At 36.5% G+C, this 16,622-nt stretch overlaps 1 long non-coding RNA gene across 3 annotated transcripts in view; it reads right to left on the bottom strand.

Moving 5' to 3' along the window:
• The window catches only part of LOC140698149 (uncharacterized), a 181,271-nt gene that overhangs the window by 111,324 nt on the left and 53,325 nt on the right, over positions 1 to 16,622 (bottom strand). For all 3 annotated transcript variants that reach the window (XR_012075695.1, XR_012075696.1, XR_012075697.1), the window contains exon 3: positions 5,273 to 5,339. This is a non-coding gene — a long non-coding RNA (uncharacterized lncRNA). The remainder of the gene's footprint in view (positions 1 to 5,272; positions 5,340 to 16,622) is intronic.

Here is a 16,622-nt window from a genome sequence, read left to right as displayed (position 1 = left end):
ATATATTTTCTTCTCCATTTTTATTCCCTTATAATTCACATCTATAGCATCACTCTCCTGAGCAGTAATTATAAACTCTCAATTTATTTGCTGATCCATTATATTTTATTCCATCACCTCTCTTCTGCCTCCTCTTATCCATTGTCCACATTTCAGTCAAAGGTCTATCTGTGAAAGATAAACCTGATCAAACCATGGTAATTCTAAAATTTTTTATCAGTTCTCTTAATCATCTGAATCAATATTTAAATTTCATGGGCCAACTTATGTTATATATAAACATAAAATTAACTGAGGAACAAACATAGCATTGTTAATACATCGTTTTGTTGAGTAAAAAGTAAAAACTTCCATTCACTAATGACATTATTTTGTAAAAGAAGGAAATTATAAAATCAATATGTGGGAATAACAAAATCTCAGAATATGAAATACTCTCCAAGAGAGAACACAGTGAATGTTCATGGATATGTGTGAAAACAAAAAGACAAAGTAGAAATAGGACAAAAAGAAGGAAGAAATAAATGAAGGAAGGGACAAAAAGAACAAATTTAAAATGTTAGCATATTGAGAAGGATACGTGTGACTCCAAAATCACCAAAAAACAATGTAGAACTCTATTAAAATTTCTTATTTATGCAACATGTTTGTATGATTGAGAGATGGTGTATTTGTTTGTATGGGAGATTGACATTGTCAACAACTTGCTTTGTCTGACTTCTCTTGCACTCCCTCTTCCTCTACTTTGAATGAAGCTGCCTTAGATCACCCAATCACTTTATTGCGTAGATGACTTAGATTTTATTATTTCCCATTGTCACTTCTTCTCTGATCAGAAAAACAAAAGAACAAAAGAAGAGATAAAGAAAGAGAGAGAAGGAAGGAAGGAAGATAGAGAGGGAGAGAGGGAAGGAAAGAGAGGAGAGAGAGGAAAAAAGAACGAAAGAAAGAAAGAAAGAAGAAAAATTTTTTGAAAAATCCACACTTGCAGAAGTTTGCATTGAGATGAGAGGGTGAGATCTAAAGACTCTACATATGGATATTTTTTGGATCACAAATTGTTACATTGATAGGCATTGGTTAGTTTTGGAAGAGTCATATAAAAGGTCTAACAGAGCGTGTATGTCTAATTTGTCTCATTACTGTTTTGACGCTGTCAAAAATTTGGGGCCAGGCATTATCTGGAGCTGCACAGTTCTGGGGTCTGATTCATCAACATGGAGCTGTGAGGAATTTAAATGAAAGACCATCAGGACTAAGGATTTAGATCCACATCAGGGAGCTCACTACCTTTCTCTCTGCTTAGAAGAGAGGGTGAAAGTTGATCTATGGTACATCTTTTGAAGCTGCATTTGTATATCAAACATAGTTTTTTCACTTATGCTTATGTAGGAGGCTTCCCTGTAGGGTCCAAGCCTTGGCATAGTTAACAAATCTCTGGAAGAAAATCCAAAATCCTTATCATCTGCCACCTTTCCTTCTTCAACCATTTTCCCTACAGCCACTCTATTCCACACCACGATCCTCCCCACCACCACATGCTGTGCTCTTTATTGTCTCTTGACTTTTGTATTATTTCCTTTGCTTAAAAAGCCCTTGGCGCTCACCCACATTGTATGGTTATTTTAAATGTAATATGAACCATACTGTAATTTCATTATATGTAATTACTTATAGTCTGTCTCCTCCCTGGAGTGTGGGTTCCTTCTGTGTTGTGCTTCTCTAGATAGAGCTTCACCATCAACTGTAACAGGAAAGAACCCTATCATAATAGAATATCTCAAAATGGCATTTACCTTCATTTTTATTCGAAGACTTTTTAGTAGATTTACCCTGGCTGCTCAGGGTTATATACGCTTTATTACGAAGTGTGGGGCCTAAAGCTGACTGCTATTCTGCAGTGCTAATGATTCCTGGTTAGCTGTCCCCCTGGGAAGATACAATAATTAACAAGGGTGCCTGGAGAGCCTGATTCCCAGTATACACACTGGCACATGCGTTTTCCAGTTAATTGAATAGAAAAACCACAAGTTTTTATTTCTGTAGAGTCCTACAACATAGTATTCTTCACGATTAATTTTTTTGTCTTTCTCATTGCAACCATCACCTGGCTCCATCTCAGAATCAACCTAACCTACTTGGGTTTTATCACTGTAGTAGTCTAAAGAGTTGCCCCCCAAAAATATCTACGTCAAATCCATGAAATCTGTGCATGTTACCTTATTTGAAAAAAGGGTCTTTGCAGAGTGATTGTCAAGAATCTTGAGATGAGGTGATCCTTTATTATCCAGGTAGGCCTTAAATCCAATGACAAGTGTCCATATAAGAGAAAGGATGAGGGAGATTTAAGATAGACAGAAGAGAAAATACAAAGAGAAGGAAATGTGAAAAAAGAGGCAAGATTGGAGTGACCAATCACAGGAAATGCCAATAGCCACCAGAAGCCTGAAGAAGGAAGAAATGGAATCTCCCCTAAAGCCTCTAGAAGGAGCATGGACTTGCCAGTACCTCTATTTTGGATGTCTGGCCTCCAGAATTGTGACGTAATACATTGCTGCTGTTCTGAGCTATCAAATCTGTGATAATTTGTTACAGCAGCCATAGGAAACTAATACACTGCTGAAAGATACAACCCCCCCCCAAACACACATGCAACACCATCACCACTTTCCTGCTTCGTATTCCATCACAGCATTAATCACATTCTAAAATACCATGTATTTGATTTATTTATCTTGTTCAGCTTCTGTCAAGTTAGAATGTAACAAAGCTGTAGGTAAGCATTTTTCTTAAGTGAAATAATACAGCAAAACATACCAAAAGATATACTTTACTTCCCAAATAATAAAAAATTAAAGGTAATTATTATATTTGATTTGCTCTGATGTAAAAGTGAGGTACCACTTATTCATTATTGGCTCCTAATTCTAACAAATACCATCTTTAAAATGATATAATTAATGTTAGTGATGAAAAAGAAAACAAAATAAAAGGCAGATTATTCATTTGGTGAGGGGAATAGATAGTTATATGAGATAGCAGAGTCTACAAGTGGTACTTAGAATCCATAAGGTAGCAATTTATCACTGTCAAATTTGATATTTGCATGTCATGGAAAAGAACATAAGCTCTTGCTGCTTTCAACTGAGAAAACCCTCTAAATGAATCAAGAAAACACAAAATATATCAGCAAGTATATTATGCACCATTAAAAACACTGCAAGTTTGAAGGGATTTTATTGATCAATGATAAAAATATACTTTGTTTCTGTAAGACATTCAATTAAATAATGAAATATTTGTGATGTATAATAAAGATATTTAGAAAAATACTTAGAATACTGAAGTTTTATGCACGTATCTGAAAACCCTAGTGTAGTTTGTGAAAACACTCTTTATGCTCATTACTAGAGATACGATGTAAATCATTTTTCCCACTTAATCAGATAAATTCAATTTATTTGGCAACAAAAGGAGAATTTAAGATATGGCAGGAAAGGATATCTCTTGGAAGATAATATAAATAGCTAAAAATAACTTTGCAATATCCATTTTATGTTAAAATATACATATCACTCTATAAGAAAGCCAATAAAAATATAAAATCTATTATTCTATAATTTGTTGTTCTGTTTGTTCAAAAGTAAGTGTAGTGTTCAAGATCATATTTTAAACAATCAATAAAATATAGATATTTTAAAATAAAATATCTCTACGCACACACTCATCTACAGTTAAATAATATTCAAAACACTACTTTGTAAAATGCCTCTATGTGCAGGCAAAATAATTAAGTTGATATTAAGATTTTAATTTTAATGGTAAATAAATAAATAATGTATTATAACCAGCATGCAGCACAAATAAAATACATGAAAAATAATTTGGTATGATAGTTTTCCCCAAAGACAAAAGGGTAAAAGAATCTATTTATTTCACCCACTATTAACTAGAAATTTTTGAAACTTTATCTAAGCAGGAGTAACTGTGAGGTGTAAGTGTGTATACAGAGACACACACAGACACAGATACACTCCTTTTTAGTTGATATTAAGGTCTCTTGAAAAATTTTTGTTATTTTCAATACATTTCTGACTTTATAGTTTTAAATCTAGGACAGTTGAACAGAAAGTAGTATAATATCACCTGCTACTTTTAAAGAATGATAAGTACAAATGGAATTCTCGGTAAACTCCAAATTATCATGTTAAAATCCAACTTTATTCTTTTCTTTTATTACAAAGGAAATATAGGTTTATATTCCAAGATTCACTAAAGCCATCAGACTATTTTTAGACTTTCTAATCAAAACTGATACACCGATAAAACATGTCCCTTCACAAAATAAGAGTTCATGCTACAACTCCAATTTTAGATATTTGATTTCATGAATATGTATGATTCATCAAAACATCAAAACATACATTTCAAGGCAATCTGAATATCTACAAAACTGATAACAAAAGGATATACACTAATACTGATTTTTTAAAAGACATTTGAAACATAACACAGTAACAATTCTGGGAATAAATCAGATAGATCTTAGGAATAACAACGTGACCTACAATTAAGAATTGGATGCTTACACCGAAGTTTCATTAATATAATATAATTTATTTAGCTGGTTATGATAAAACATGTAAATTCATGATTTTGTTACTTTCTAAGATCCAATTGTTAGCCAATGTTATTTATCTAAAAAAGTCTTGAGTAATAACTATGCAACACAAATGTCTTCAGCTGGGGCTTCCCTTCTAGATTAAAGAGCTACATACCTACCATATATATTAGCTTAGGTGCTCACCAAATTTCAAAAGTCAACATAAACGAACCCAGTGTGTCCCCTGTGGCTCCAGTTTGTTCTTCATTCAGTACATTCATTAATATTTATGGATCACATACTATATGCCAGGTATTATTCTGGGAACTCGTGACACATCAGTGAACAAAACAGATGAAAATCCCTGTCTTCTTGGAATTTACACTCTAGAGATCAATGCAGTGCCCCAAACATCTGAGTATTAATCATTATTCTGCTATTCTCTCATCCTAACACCCCATAAATAACCAAGCCTTTCTATGCTACCATTAAAAGAATCCTCTCAATTTCATCCAATATTCTGCATTTGATACTACCCAAGTCTAAGCTGGAATAATTTCTCTCCACAGCTATTGCCATCCCTTCTAACTTTTCTTTCAGTTAGCTCCCTTCATCTCATTCATTTCCCACATATCAAGAGACATCTTTATAAAATTAATGTTGTTTTACCTGCATAAAATTCTTCAGTGCAATGAGAATTCCACTGCTGTCTGAAGGAGGCAGTAGATCATTGTTCCTGTGGAAAAAAGGAAAAAAAGAAATCAATGGATTAAAATTTTGTACATTTAATATGGAATATCAGAGGGTGGTAAATTCAAGACACTCTTGAAGAAATGAATGTAAGGAAGAATGAAAAATTCCTCAATGAACAGAGAGTGATATGGTAGTCATCATACCAAAGACAAGCACCTGATCTGGGCACCAACAAAGACTAAGAGAAATCAGATAAACTTCATCAACACTGTTGTCAGGTGTAATTAATTAGAAAGTGGAAAAGCCCATATGAAAAATAAATTATTATTGAAGTCAATATTCCTTTGACTCTGCCTCTCCCAGAAATTTGCTGAGAGAGGGGCACTTGATGAAGGTCTGGAGAAACAGAGAAAATTCATGCAACCCCACGTATCATGTGGTACTTGGATTCCAGGGCATTTCCTTAAATTAAGCACAGTGGTAAAACAAAAGCATCTAAAACTATGATCCTACTACACTACCAACTCAAATACTGATAATATCAAAACAATCAGAGCCACAGTGGTGGCAACACAACAGATTGGGTACTGGTTTTGATAAACTCAATTCAATTAAAGGTGGCGCCCAACCCTAGCTAATATCAGTGCTTGAAAGAATCTTTAAAAAATCAGTCTCATATCCTAATGCCACATAAAAGAAATGGCTTACACTTTAAGGTTTGAGGGTGTTGGGATGTTTTGTGTCTGGAGTCATTGTTTGTTTTGTTTAGTTTTGTTCTTTAATCACAATAAAAACACAATAAATAAAAGATATGAGGTATGCAAGAAGCAGGAAATCATATTCATAATTTTAAAAACTCTAATAGAACTGGACCTATAAGTCAACCATTTATTGGTCATAGAAAGGACTTTAATATAATCATTATACATCTGTTTAAGAAAATACATAATATAATGAGTGAAGAGTTGGAAAAAGATAAATTGAACTTCCAATGAGAATAAAAAATAAATTCTAGAACCAAAAAAAAAAATTTCAATCATCAAACATACTGGATTGGCACTTTAGAGGGATAACTGAACATGCAGACAGTGATAAGAAATAAACATATTTTTTAGATGATTAGTTATCTAGTTTTCAAGCTTGAGAGTAAAAGATGAACATTAAAATCAAAGTAAATAAAATAATGAAAATAAAAGTAAAAATTAATTAAATAACAGTCAAACAATGGAGAAGACCAACCACGGAAAAAGTTTGATTTTTAGAAGGTTTAAAAAGCTACTAAGGTCCTAGGAAGACTGGGGAAGTGAAAAAGGGAAATGAAAGCTATCAATAAAGAAATAGCAGAAACTATCAATATCATGGGCACATTACTACAGATCTTACAGACCACAATAGGATAATGATGGAATGTTATAAACAACTTGAGATCGACAGATTTAATAAAATAAAATGGCCAAATTCTCATAAAAACAAAATTTAAAAAAAACTCACAACTTGACTATCACCTTAAGGAGCCCTGAAAAGAAGCAATAAATCCAAAAATGGCAGCAGAGCACTGGGTGCAGTCCTTGTTTAGAGACAGGGGACTCTTGCACAGTGGCCCAGGCCCAGAAAAAGGACAGGTTTCAGAAATCACGTCCCCATCTCATCAAAATGTTAGCTTTTTAAGTTTTTGCAGGTGTAAAGTCTAAAAGAAAAAAAAATGGCTGCCTTCTGCTGCTATGTGGTAAAACTTGTGCAGAGCACTCATATTTCTGTGGACATCACAACTGAGAAACATTCCAGCCACAAAGACTGAGCCAGAAAAAAATTTTTAATTGCTGAAACATTATTAAACAAAGCATTTTCAAAAATAATCTGAACCAAGACCTTAATAATCCTTTATCTCTTTGAGAAGAGATCTAATTAAAAATATCCCCAAAAAGAAGGCTGCAAGCTCAGATGACTTTAATGTTAAATTTTATTCAATATTTAAGGAAAAAATAAACCTTTCATGATCTGTTTTATGAGGATAGAATGACCATGATATCACAACTTAACAAAGATAATACAAGAAAATATGGCAGGACATCAACAAGATGAAACAATAGGAGGTCCCAGGATCATAGTCCCTTCAACAGAAGTAATTTGGCAGCAATCCACAGACAAAAGTGCTTTTGCAGCATTTGGAGATCCAGGGAGGAGACCGTGACCCCAGGTGGAGATATGACCAAGTAGGGTAGTATTGAGAAGGCAGGCCTGTGCCAGTGTAGCAGACTCACTGATCACGGTCCCCCAACAGACCCAGAAAGAGCCATGCCCCTCTATGGATTGGCTGTAGACCCATTTGGCCTTGGTCCTGCCACCAGCATCATTGCCCGAGGGACCTGGCAAGAGTCATTCCCGTCCAGGTCCTAAGTAACAGACCCTCTGACCTTGGACTCCTCTGTGAATACTGAAGCAGTCCTGAGACTGGGTTCCAGCACATCTCAGCTGTTGTCCAGGACCCATGCTATCCCAGGGACCCGTCCCAGGGACTCAGAGGGAGTCACACCCGTCCACATACCAGCTAACAGGCCATCATCTAAGATTCTAAAGCAAACCCTTGTCTCGGTGCCAGCCCTACTGAGCAAGATCCAGGAGGCAGTTTTATTCACCAAGGGACAAAACAGAATCCACGCCCACCTTAGCCCTAGTAACAGGCCAGCCATGGGCTGCCCTGCAGACCTGCAGCAGCTAGGTGACTGGCCTCCAAAGTTTACAGTGATAAATACCTACCTTAATAAAAAAGAAAGATCACAAATAAACAACCTGATTTGGCATGTAAAGGGATGAGCAAAGGAAGAACAAACCAAGCTCAAAGTTAGCAAAAGGAAGGAAATAGTAAAGTTAAAGCAGAAATTAATGCAACAGAAACTAAAATGACAATAGAAAAGAGCAACAAAACTAACAGATGTTCGAAAATATTAACAAAATTGACAAACTTTTAGCTAAGCTATCCAAGAAAAAAAAAAGAGAGAAAACAAAAATAAATACTTAAGTACTTATTATTTAAATTTTTTTTCCGGCTGCTTTTGTTGTTCTTCTCTGTTCCACTCTGCTGTCTCTTCTTTGGTGACTTGATTATTTTTTGAGTGTTATGTTTAGATTTCTTTCTCATTTTCTCTTTCTATTTACCATGTTTTTTTCTCTGTGGATACCACGAAGTTTGCGCATACACTTCTGTGTATATAACCATCTCTTTTAAGTTAATAGTAACTTAATTTTGAACACATTCCAAAGCTTTATATTTTTCTCCATCCTCCACTAAGTTTTATATTTTGATGACACCTTTTACATCTTTTTACTTTATGTATTCTTTAACTAATTATTGTTTTGATTAATTTTATTATCTTCCCTTTTACCCCTTAACTTGCTTTATAAGTGATTGATCACTATGTATATTATTTATTTACCTTGTCTGATGATAATATTACTTTCACATGTGTTCTTTCCGTCAATTAGTGCTTTTTCTTTGTGGCTTAACATTTACGTAAGGCCAGTTTAGTGCTGACGAACTCCTTCAATTTTTGCTTATCTGGAAAACTTTTCATCTCTCCTTCAATTCCAAATGCTAACTTTTCCAGGTAGAGAATTTGTGGTTGGCAGTTTTTTTTTTTTTCCTTTCAGCACTCTGAATATGTCATACCACTCCCTTTTGGCCTGTAAAGTTTCTGCTAAAAAAAATTGCTGATAGCTGTATGGGGTTTCCCTTGTGCATAATAAATTGTTTTTTTTTTCTCTTTCTGCCTTTAAGATTCTCTTTTCATCTTTAACTCTTACCATTTTAATTCTAATGTGTCTTGCTGTGTTTCTCTGCGGGTTCATCTTATTTGGAACTCTAAGGGCTCCCTGGATCTGGATGTTTGATCTTCCTTCAGATTAGGGAAGTTTTCAGCCATTATTTCTTCAGATAGTTTTCTCTGGCTGTTTCTCTCTCTTGTACTTCTGGGGCCCCTATAATGCAAGTGTTATTCCACTTAATGTTGTCCCAGAGGTCCCTTAAGGTTTTCTCACTTCTTTTAATTTTTTTATTTTGCTGCTTTAAGTGTTTTCTATTGCTTTGCCTTCCGGCTTGCTGATTTGTGCTTCTATTTCATTTATTCTGCTGTTGAAACCCTTGTGTGCATTTTTCAGTTCAGTTATAACTTCTGTTTGGTATCTTCTTATACTTTCTATCTCTCTGTTGAAGTTCTCGCGGTGTTCATCCATTCTTCTCTCAAGATCAGCGAGCATCCTTATGACTATTATTTCAAATTTTTGATCGAGTAGGTTGCTTATCTTTGTTCCATTATGCTTTTTTTTTATTTGACTTGTTTTTTCATTTTAGAATGTATTCCTCTGTCCCCTCATTTTGTCTGCCTGTGTTTGTCTATATGTATTAGGCAAAAATGCCTATATCTTCTTCAATCTTGAAGGAGTGGGCTTGTGTAGTAACTGTTCCAAGTGGCCCAGGAGTGCAATTTCCCCTGGCCACCAGAGCCAGGGACTATATGAGCATCCCTCGTGTGGGCTGTGTGCTTCCAACAGCTGCTGTGTGGGGAGGATAAGGCTCAGGGTGTTCACCCATCCTTGTTGCAATTCGTCTCTGTGCAGGTTGGGTAGGGCTCAGGGGGTTTGCCTGGCCCAGTTGCAACTCAGCTGCTACACTTGATAGACCCTGGGGAGCTCCCCTGGCCTGCTTAGCACCTGGGTGCTATGTGGGCCAGCAAGGAGGCAGAAGACTCACCCAGTTCTTTTACTGCCCAGGATGGGAAAGGTCCACCCTCCAGTGCTAGCAGGCTAGAGAGAGGGCACCAAAAATGGCACCTGTCAGCTCCATCACCAGCAAATTAGGATGATATTGCAAAAATGGTGTTCACCAGCTCTCCTGTCCCTGGATAAAGTCCCTGCAGATTTCTGCCTCTCTGGAGGCTGCTTTAGAATTAGTAAGTGGGTCTCCTTCACTTCTGGTCTAGGTGATTTTCCACTTGTTGTTTTTGTGCTGGAACTCAGGGCAAGTGGATTTGCTCATGAGCCTTTTAAGAGCAAAATCTTTGTTTTCTACATACAGTTCTATGATTCTCCTGGTTTTAATCCCTGTTGATTTTCAAAACTAGTGGTTCTGGGGGCTTGTCTCCAGTGCCAGCCCCCAGGGTCAGTGTGCCTGATGAGGGGCACAATCCCTTCACTTTTGTGTGGAGAGTTCTGCATTGTGGGGCTCCTCCCTAGTGTGTTATCAGTGCATCTGAGGTGGGCTGTTGAGTGAGGCATGTCTCTGCCTCTCCAATCCTTCTCCTTGTGTCCCTTTTGTCTTTGTTTTGGAAGCACCATCTGAGCCTGAATGAGTTTAACTCAATGGTATACAAGGAAAACAAATAAAAACGTCTTCTTCTTTAGCTGTCCCTTTAATGTCAACCTGTAGATCTGTTCTTTGTTCTCTGCCTACATATGACATTTCAGACAAGCCTAACTTTTCCTAGATATATTTAGATAACTTTAAAAAATTCTGGTCACTTTCATTCATAGTAAGTCTCAATTAAGTGATACTATTTAACTTTTATCAATTTATTAATTTTCTACTAAATAAAATTATAATTAATTTATTATAATTATTTTATCATTTAGTAATTTCCAGCTAATTTAAAGCTTCTCTCTCATCCAGGTTTTTACTACTTGCAACATAGAAGTCAGGACTGGGTAGCCTTTTTTCCCATACCTTGTTCTTCTACTTCTCTTCTACCTAATACGAGGCTGCCCTCAAGATCCTCGAGCATTGGGTTAGGGTCAAGAAGAAGACATAAAGGTTGTCTGGCAAGTATAGAATTGGCACTAGTTCCTTCTGAATGTGGCACATGGCCCCATGATAATTCATTTCCTCCTATTTTGTGAACAGGGTTAATGGAAACTAACAAATGACGGGACAGTACCTCAGGCAAAAATGGAAGCTGTTACCACCCCTAAGCCCGAACAGAAAAAAATAAATGTTTACCAGAGCTAGAGAAAGAATTACAGCTGTAGGAAAGAGAGCTGCTAACAAGAACTGTGATCATCACTAGATAAACTCAACCACTGTTAGAACAGCGGCAAGGTTGAGAGGGAACTAGAGGAACAAATACCCTAAACTCACTTGACTGCTATCCTGCCAGCCAACTCTAATTAACTGAATCCAATCAGAAGCAGAGGGCAAGGAAGCCAGCTAGCAGATACTTTGACACAGCCTCTCAGGGCATACAGAAGGTCAAGAATGACGAGAAGCTGATCTGAAAGGGTAAAAGACAAATATCCAGCGTATCTCTTCAACCAGTGAATGTAGCACCAGATGATGCAAGAAGCCATTTAAAAAAATCCAATGGAAACAACAAAGTATTAGAACTATTAACAGAGTTCAACAAACTGTCTGGATACATAATCCACTTGAAATCAGTATTTTTCTTATGAGCAACAGCCAACTAGAAAATATAGTAGAAAATAAGGCATCAGTCTCATTATTAACAAAATGATTACACATTTGAGAATCCAGTTTGTCAATAAAGTGCATAAGAACTTTCTGGAGAAAATATTTGAGTTCTATTAAAAGACACAAAAGAGGATTTAAATATGTGAAAAAAATATATTTTATGCACATAGAGAAGCATTTAAATTTCTCTCCAAATCTACAAATCCAGTGATATTCTAATTCAAGGTGTAATATGTCGTTAAAATTTAATAAACTAATTTTACTATTCACATTGAATAGAAATGTTCACATATACATAAGTTAATTTTGATGAAGAACAAAGATGTGTGATTCATCCAACCAGTTAGAATAAAAGGCAAAGAAGCTTAGCACCAAGCATGGTATACTACAGTGAGGAACAGGTATATAAATAAAGGGGATAAAAAGAGGAGGTATATATGGGGATTTCATATACAAAAAGACATCACCACAATCCAAAGAATTAATATTGTTAAAATGCCTACACTACCCAAAGCCATCTATAGATTCAATGAAATTCCTATTAAAATTTCTTTGACATTTTTCATGATAGGAAAAAAATCCTAAAAAGCTATAATAATCAAAATGGTATGCTACTGGAATAAAATCAGGCACATAGACCAATGGAACAGAAGAGAAAGCCCAGAAATACACCTGCACATATAGAGTCAACTAGTATTTGATAAAGGAGCCAAGAATACCCAATGAGGATAAGATAGCCTCTGATAAATGACATTGGGAAAACTGGATATTCAAATGCAAAATAATGAAATTGGCCCCCTATCTTACAACATTCATAAAAATAACTTGAAATATATTGAAGACTTAACCATAAAACCTGAAACTGTAAAACTCTCAGAAGAAAATATAGGGAAATAGCTACTTTACATTGGTCTTGGCAATGATTACTTGCACATTACGACAAAAGTACAAGGAACAAAAGCAAAAATCAACAAGTGGGACTACATCAAACTAAAAAGTTCTGCACAGTAAAAGCAGCAATCAACAGAATAAAAAGGCAACCTATGAAATAGAAAAATATTTGCAAGCCAGCTGTTACTTATGGGGTTAATATAAAAAATTTATAAGGAACTCAGACAACTTAATAGCAAAAAGCAAATAATCTGATTAAGAAATGGGCAAAGGACCTGAATAGATATTTTCTAAAGAAGACATGCAAATGGCCAACAAGTACATAAAAAGGTACTTAACATCACTAATCATCAGAAAAATGCAAATGAAAACCACAATGAAATATCACCTCATACCTATTAGAGTGACTATTATCAGAAAATAAGAAATAACAAATGTTGGAGATGGTTTGGAGAAAAAGAAACCCTTGTGCACTATTGGTGGGAATGTAAACTGGTACAACCACTATGGAAAACAGTGTGGAGGTTCCTTATGTAACTACAGGTAGAACTATCATAAGATCCAGCAACCCACTTCCGTGTTTTTATCTAAAGGAAATAAAATTATTATCTGAAAGAGACATCTGCATTCCCATATTCATTGTAGTATTATCCACAATAGCTAAGATATGGAAGCAAACTAAATGTCTATCAGTAGATAAATGGATAAAGAAAATGTGGCATGCATATATATAAAAGGGTTGAGCAGAGGTTCCTTAGACCTGTCTGACCTGAATAGACAGCCCAGATCTTAGAAAATGTGGCATGCATACATATAAAAGGGTTGAGCAGAGGTTCCTTAGACCTGTCTGACCTGAATAGACAGCCCAGATCTTCTCATAGGGTGGACCAAGGGGTCACCTGAGTGGCTTCCTGCAGGGAAAGTGCCAGAAGGATGGTGAGCAGGTGAGCACCTCACTTCGGCACCCTCCCGGACACGTAGTGTGCCCATTTGGCCTCTAAAGTCACAGATTGTGACCAGGGGAAGCCACCAGGGAGTCTTGGAACCCTTTGAGATAAAGAAAGATAAAGGTTAAGAGACCCTTAAAAAGGAAGTGAAGGTATAAAGGTGGGAGAAGAAATGTGCTAAGGGATGGCATCTCTGTAATGACAACACTGCTTCATGTTTGACTAGCACTTTATTCTCTTTTAAACATATTTTCTGTCTATTATCTTGTTTTGTCCTTAGCCTATCCTTCTAAGGTAGGTGGGGTAGGAGTTTCCTGATTTGGCAGCTGAAGAAAGTGAAACACAGGAGAGATGCTTATCCAAGATCACACAATAAGAGGGTGGCAGGGCAGCAACAAGGACCACTGTCCCCAGCGCAATGTCCCCCACCACACACACTGCCTAGCTCTGCTATTTGAGAGACCTCTCTTGCCTGACCTCTCCTGGTCTCTCTCCTCTCTTTCCCCTGACCCACCAAAATTAATCAGAAGCAGCAGGAGGCCAGCTCATCGGGTTACTGGGAATGGGGAACAGATTGACTACAAAATGCCTGGGGTTGTGCCTCCAGAAGTCTCTTCCTATGTAGGCATTCCTGGGCTGTGGGGAGGGCCCCTGGTGCTCAGCCTGGCCCTCCCACCTCCAATCCCCCTCTGTAAAAATGTATACATACATACAATAAATTATATATATATATAATGGGATATTATTTGGCCATAAAAAAGAAGGAAATCCTGCCATATGCAACAACATAGATGGACTTTGAGAGCATTATGCTAAGTGTGATAAGTCAGACAGAGAAAGACAAATATTGTATGACCTCTTATGTGAAATAAAAAAAATAATAATGAAAAACAAAAAAAAAACCTTATAGAAAATGAGCATAGAATGATGTTTTCCAGAGGCTGGGGATTGGTCTAAGGGCACAAACTTCCATTTATAAGATAAATGAGTTGAGGATCTAAGATATAGCATGGTGACTAAAGTTAATAGTATTCTATTATATATATTTGAAAATTTCTAAGAGAGTAAATCTTAAATGTTCTCACCACACACGCATACACACACACACAAAAACATAATTATATGAAGTGATGAATGTCTTAATTAATCTTATTCTAGTAATCATTTTCCAATACATGTCAACTAAAAAAATGCACATTAGAGCTATGAGGTGAGTTTTATTCAGTGGCTTACTGAGAACCATCAGTCCAGGAGGCAGCCTCTCAGACAGCACTGAGGAACTGCTCCAAAGAGGTAGGGGAGGAGCCAGATTATATATATGAATTTTTTTTGTCTGGGAAATACATGTAGTCAAGCATATGTCTTGGTAAAGAATTACTGTTAATCACATGCACATACACACAAAACAGGTATCTAGAGTTAAAGATTTTAGTGCCTATCTATGTATAGGAAGATGCAAAAATCTGGGGTCCTTGAATTTCTTCCTCAGGTATGCATTTTAACTATCTAGGAGCCCATATATCCAAAACACCAAATACTTCATCCTGAATTCCTTGCAGGATGTATGTGGGTATTTGGAGGCCGTGACTGTAGTGGCTAATGGCTTGATCCTTGTAGAATTGGAATGGTGGGCAACATTCTTTGCGTGTGTGTGTGTGTGTGTGTGTGTGTGTATGTATACAGAGGCTGGGGATTGATCTAAGGGCACAAACTATACACACACACACACACACACACATATATATACATATATGTCATATATATATGTGTATGCATATAAAATCATCGTGTTGTATACCTTACATTTATACAAGATTATGAGTCAATTATATCTCAATATAGCTGGGGAAAAAAGATAGCATTACAAAGTTATGGGGAAAGGAAAGATATTTTTCATGTTATTATAGGGAAAATTGTCTCACTATATGGAGAAAATTAAATCTGGATTTCTACTTCATCTGTCTGTTGATATGTATCAATACCTTTCATATTTTTATAATAAATCAGTCATCTAGTGAGTAAATGGGTTTTCCTGAGTTATGTGAGTCATTCTAGCACATTAATTGAACCTGAAGTGGGGTGGTGGTGTAAGCAAATAGGGTAGGGGCTCCCCAGAGAAAAAAGAACCAGGCATAGCTTTCTTGACATCTTTGGCCTAAATAATTTTGTGATCCAATCCTGGCCACAATGCTTGCCCTTGAATTGGTCTCAGTAATTAATGATCTTAAGGGAACAAAGGAATGCAGGAACAAAGGAAAAGCAATCAAGAAACAATTGTTCAGAGATACAATAGGGTCCTAGTTCCTCTTCAAGGGATTTACTTAACAATCTAATACATATCACTGAGTTCTGCAGGAACTAAGAGCCCCATCCAGGTGGAGAATGGGAACGACACTCTGAGACCCCAGACTGATGGGAACCTATGGAATGATGCTGTTGACCTTTTCTGATGCTCATGACTTCAATCAAGTAAAGAGTGAGCTCTGTCTGCCCACCTTGTAAGGGAGGAAAATACCTGTTGGGATACATAGACACCTTTACAGGATGGGGAGAAGCTTTCCTCACCAGAATAGAAAAAGGAATAGAAGTGTCAAAATTTCTGCTCAAAAAATAATCCTAAGGTTTGGGTTACCAAAAAGTTTACAGAGTGATAATGAACCCTCCTTCTCTGCCAAGGTAACTCAACAGGTTTCCTCAACTCTGGGTATTAACTATGCCTCCACTCTTCCTGGAGGCCCCAGTCCTCAGGCAAGGTAGAAAAAGCAAATCAGGTTCTAAAAAGAACACTTGCTAAACTATGCCAGCAAACTTCAGAAACCATCCTGCCTATAGCCCTTCTAAGAATAAGAACGGCCCCTAAGGGAATTTTAGAATTTAGCCCATTTGAAATGATGTATGGAAGGCCTTTTTTAACTGCAGATTTCCTGTTTGACGAGGAGATGCATAAACTAGTCTCCCACATTATTAGCTTGAGCCAGGTTCAAGGAGCCCTCCAGGAATATGCAAACAAAGTGTTGCCCTTTCCCGAAGA

Source organism: Vicugna pacos, chromosome 1 (assembly GCF_048564905.1).
Source record: "Vicugna pacos chromosome 1, VicPac4, whole genome shotgun sequence".
Taxonomy (NCBI): domain Eukaryota; kingdom Metazoa; phylum Chordata; class Mammalia; order Artiodactyla; family Camelidae; genus Vicugna; species Vicugna pacos.
The sequence above is the reverse complement of the archived record's forward strand: the minus strand, read 5'-3'. Positions and strand labels throughout refer to the sequence as shown.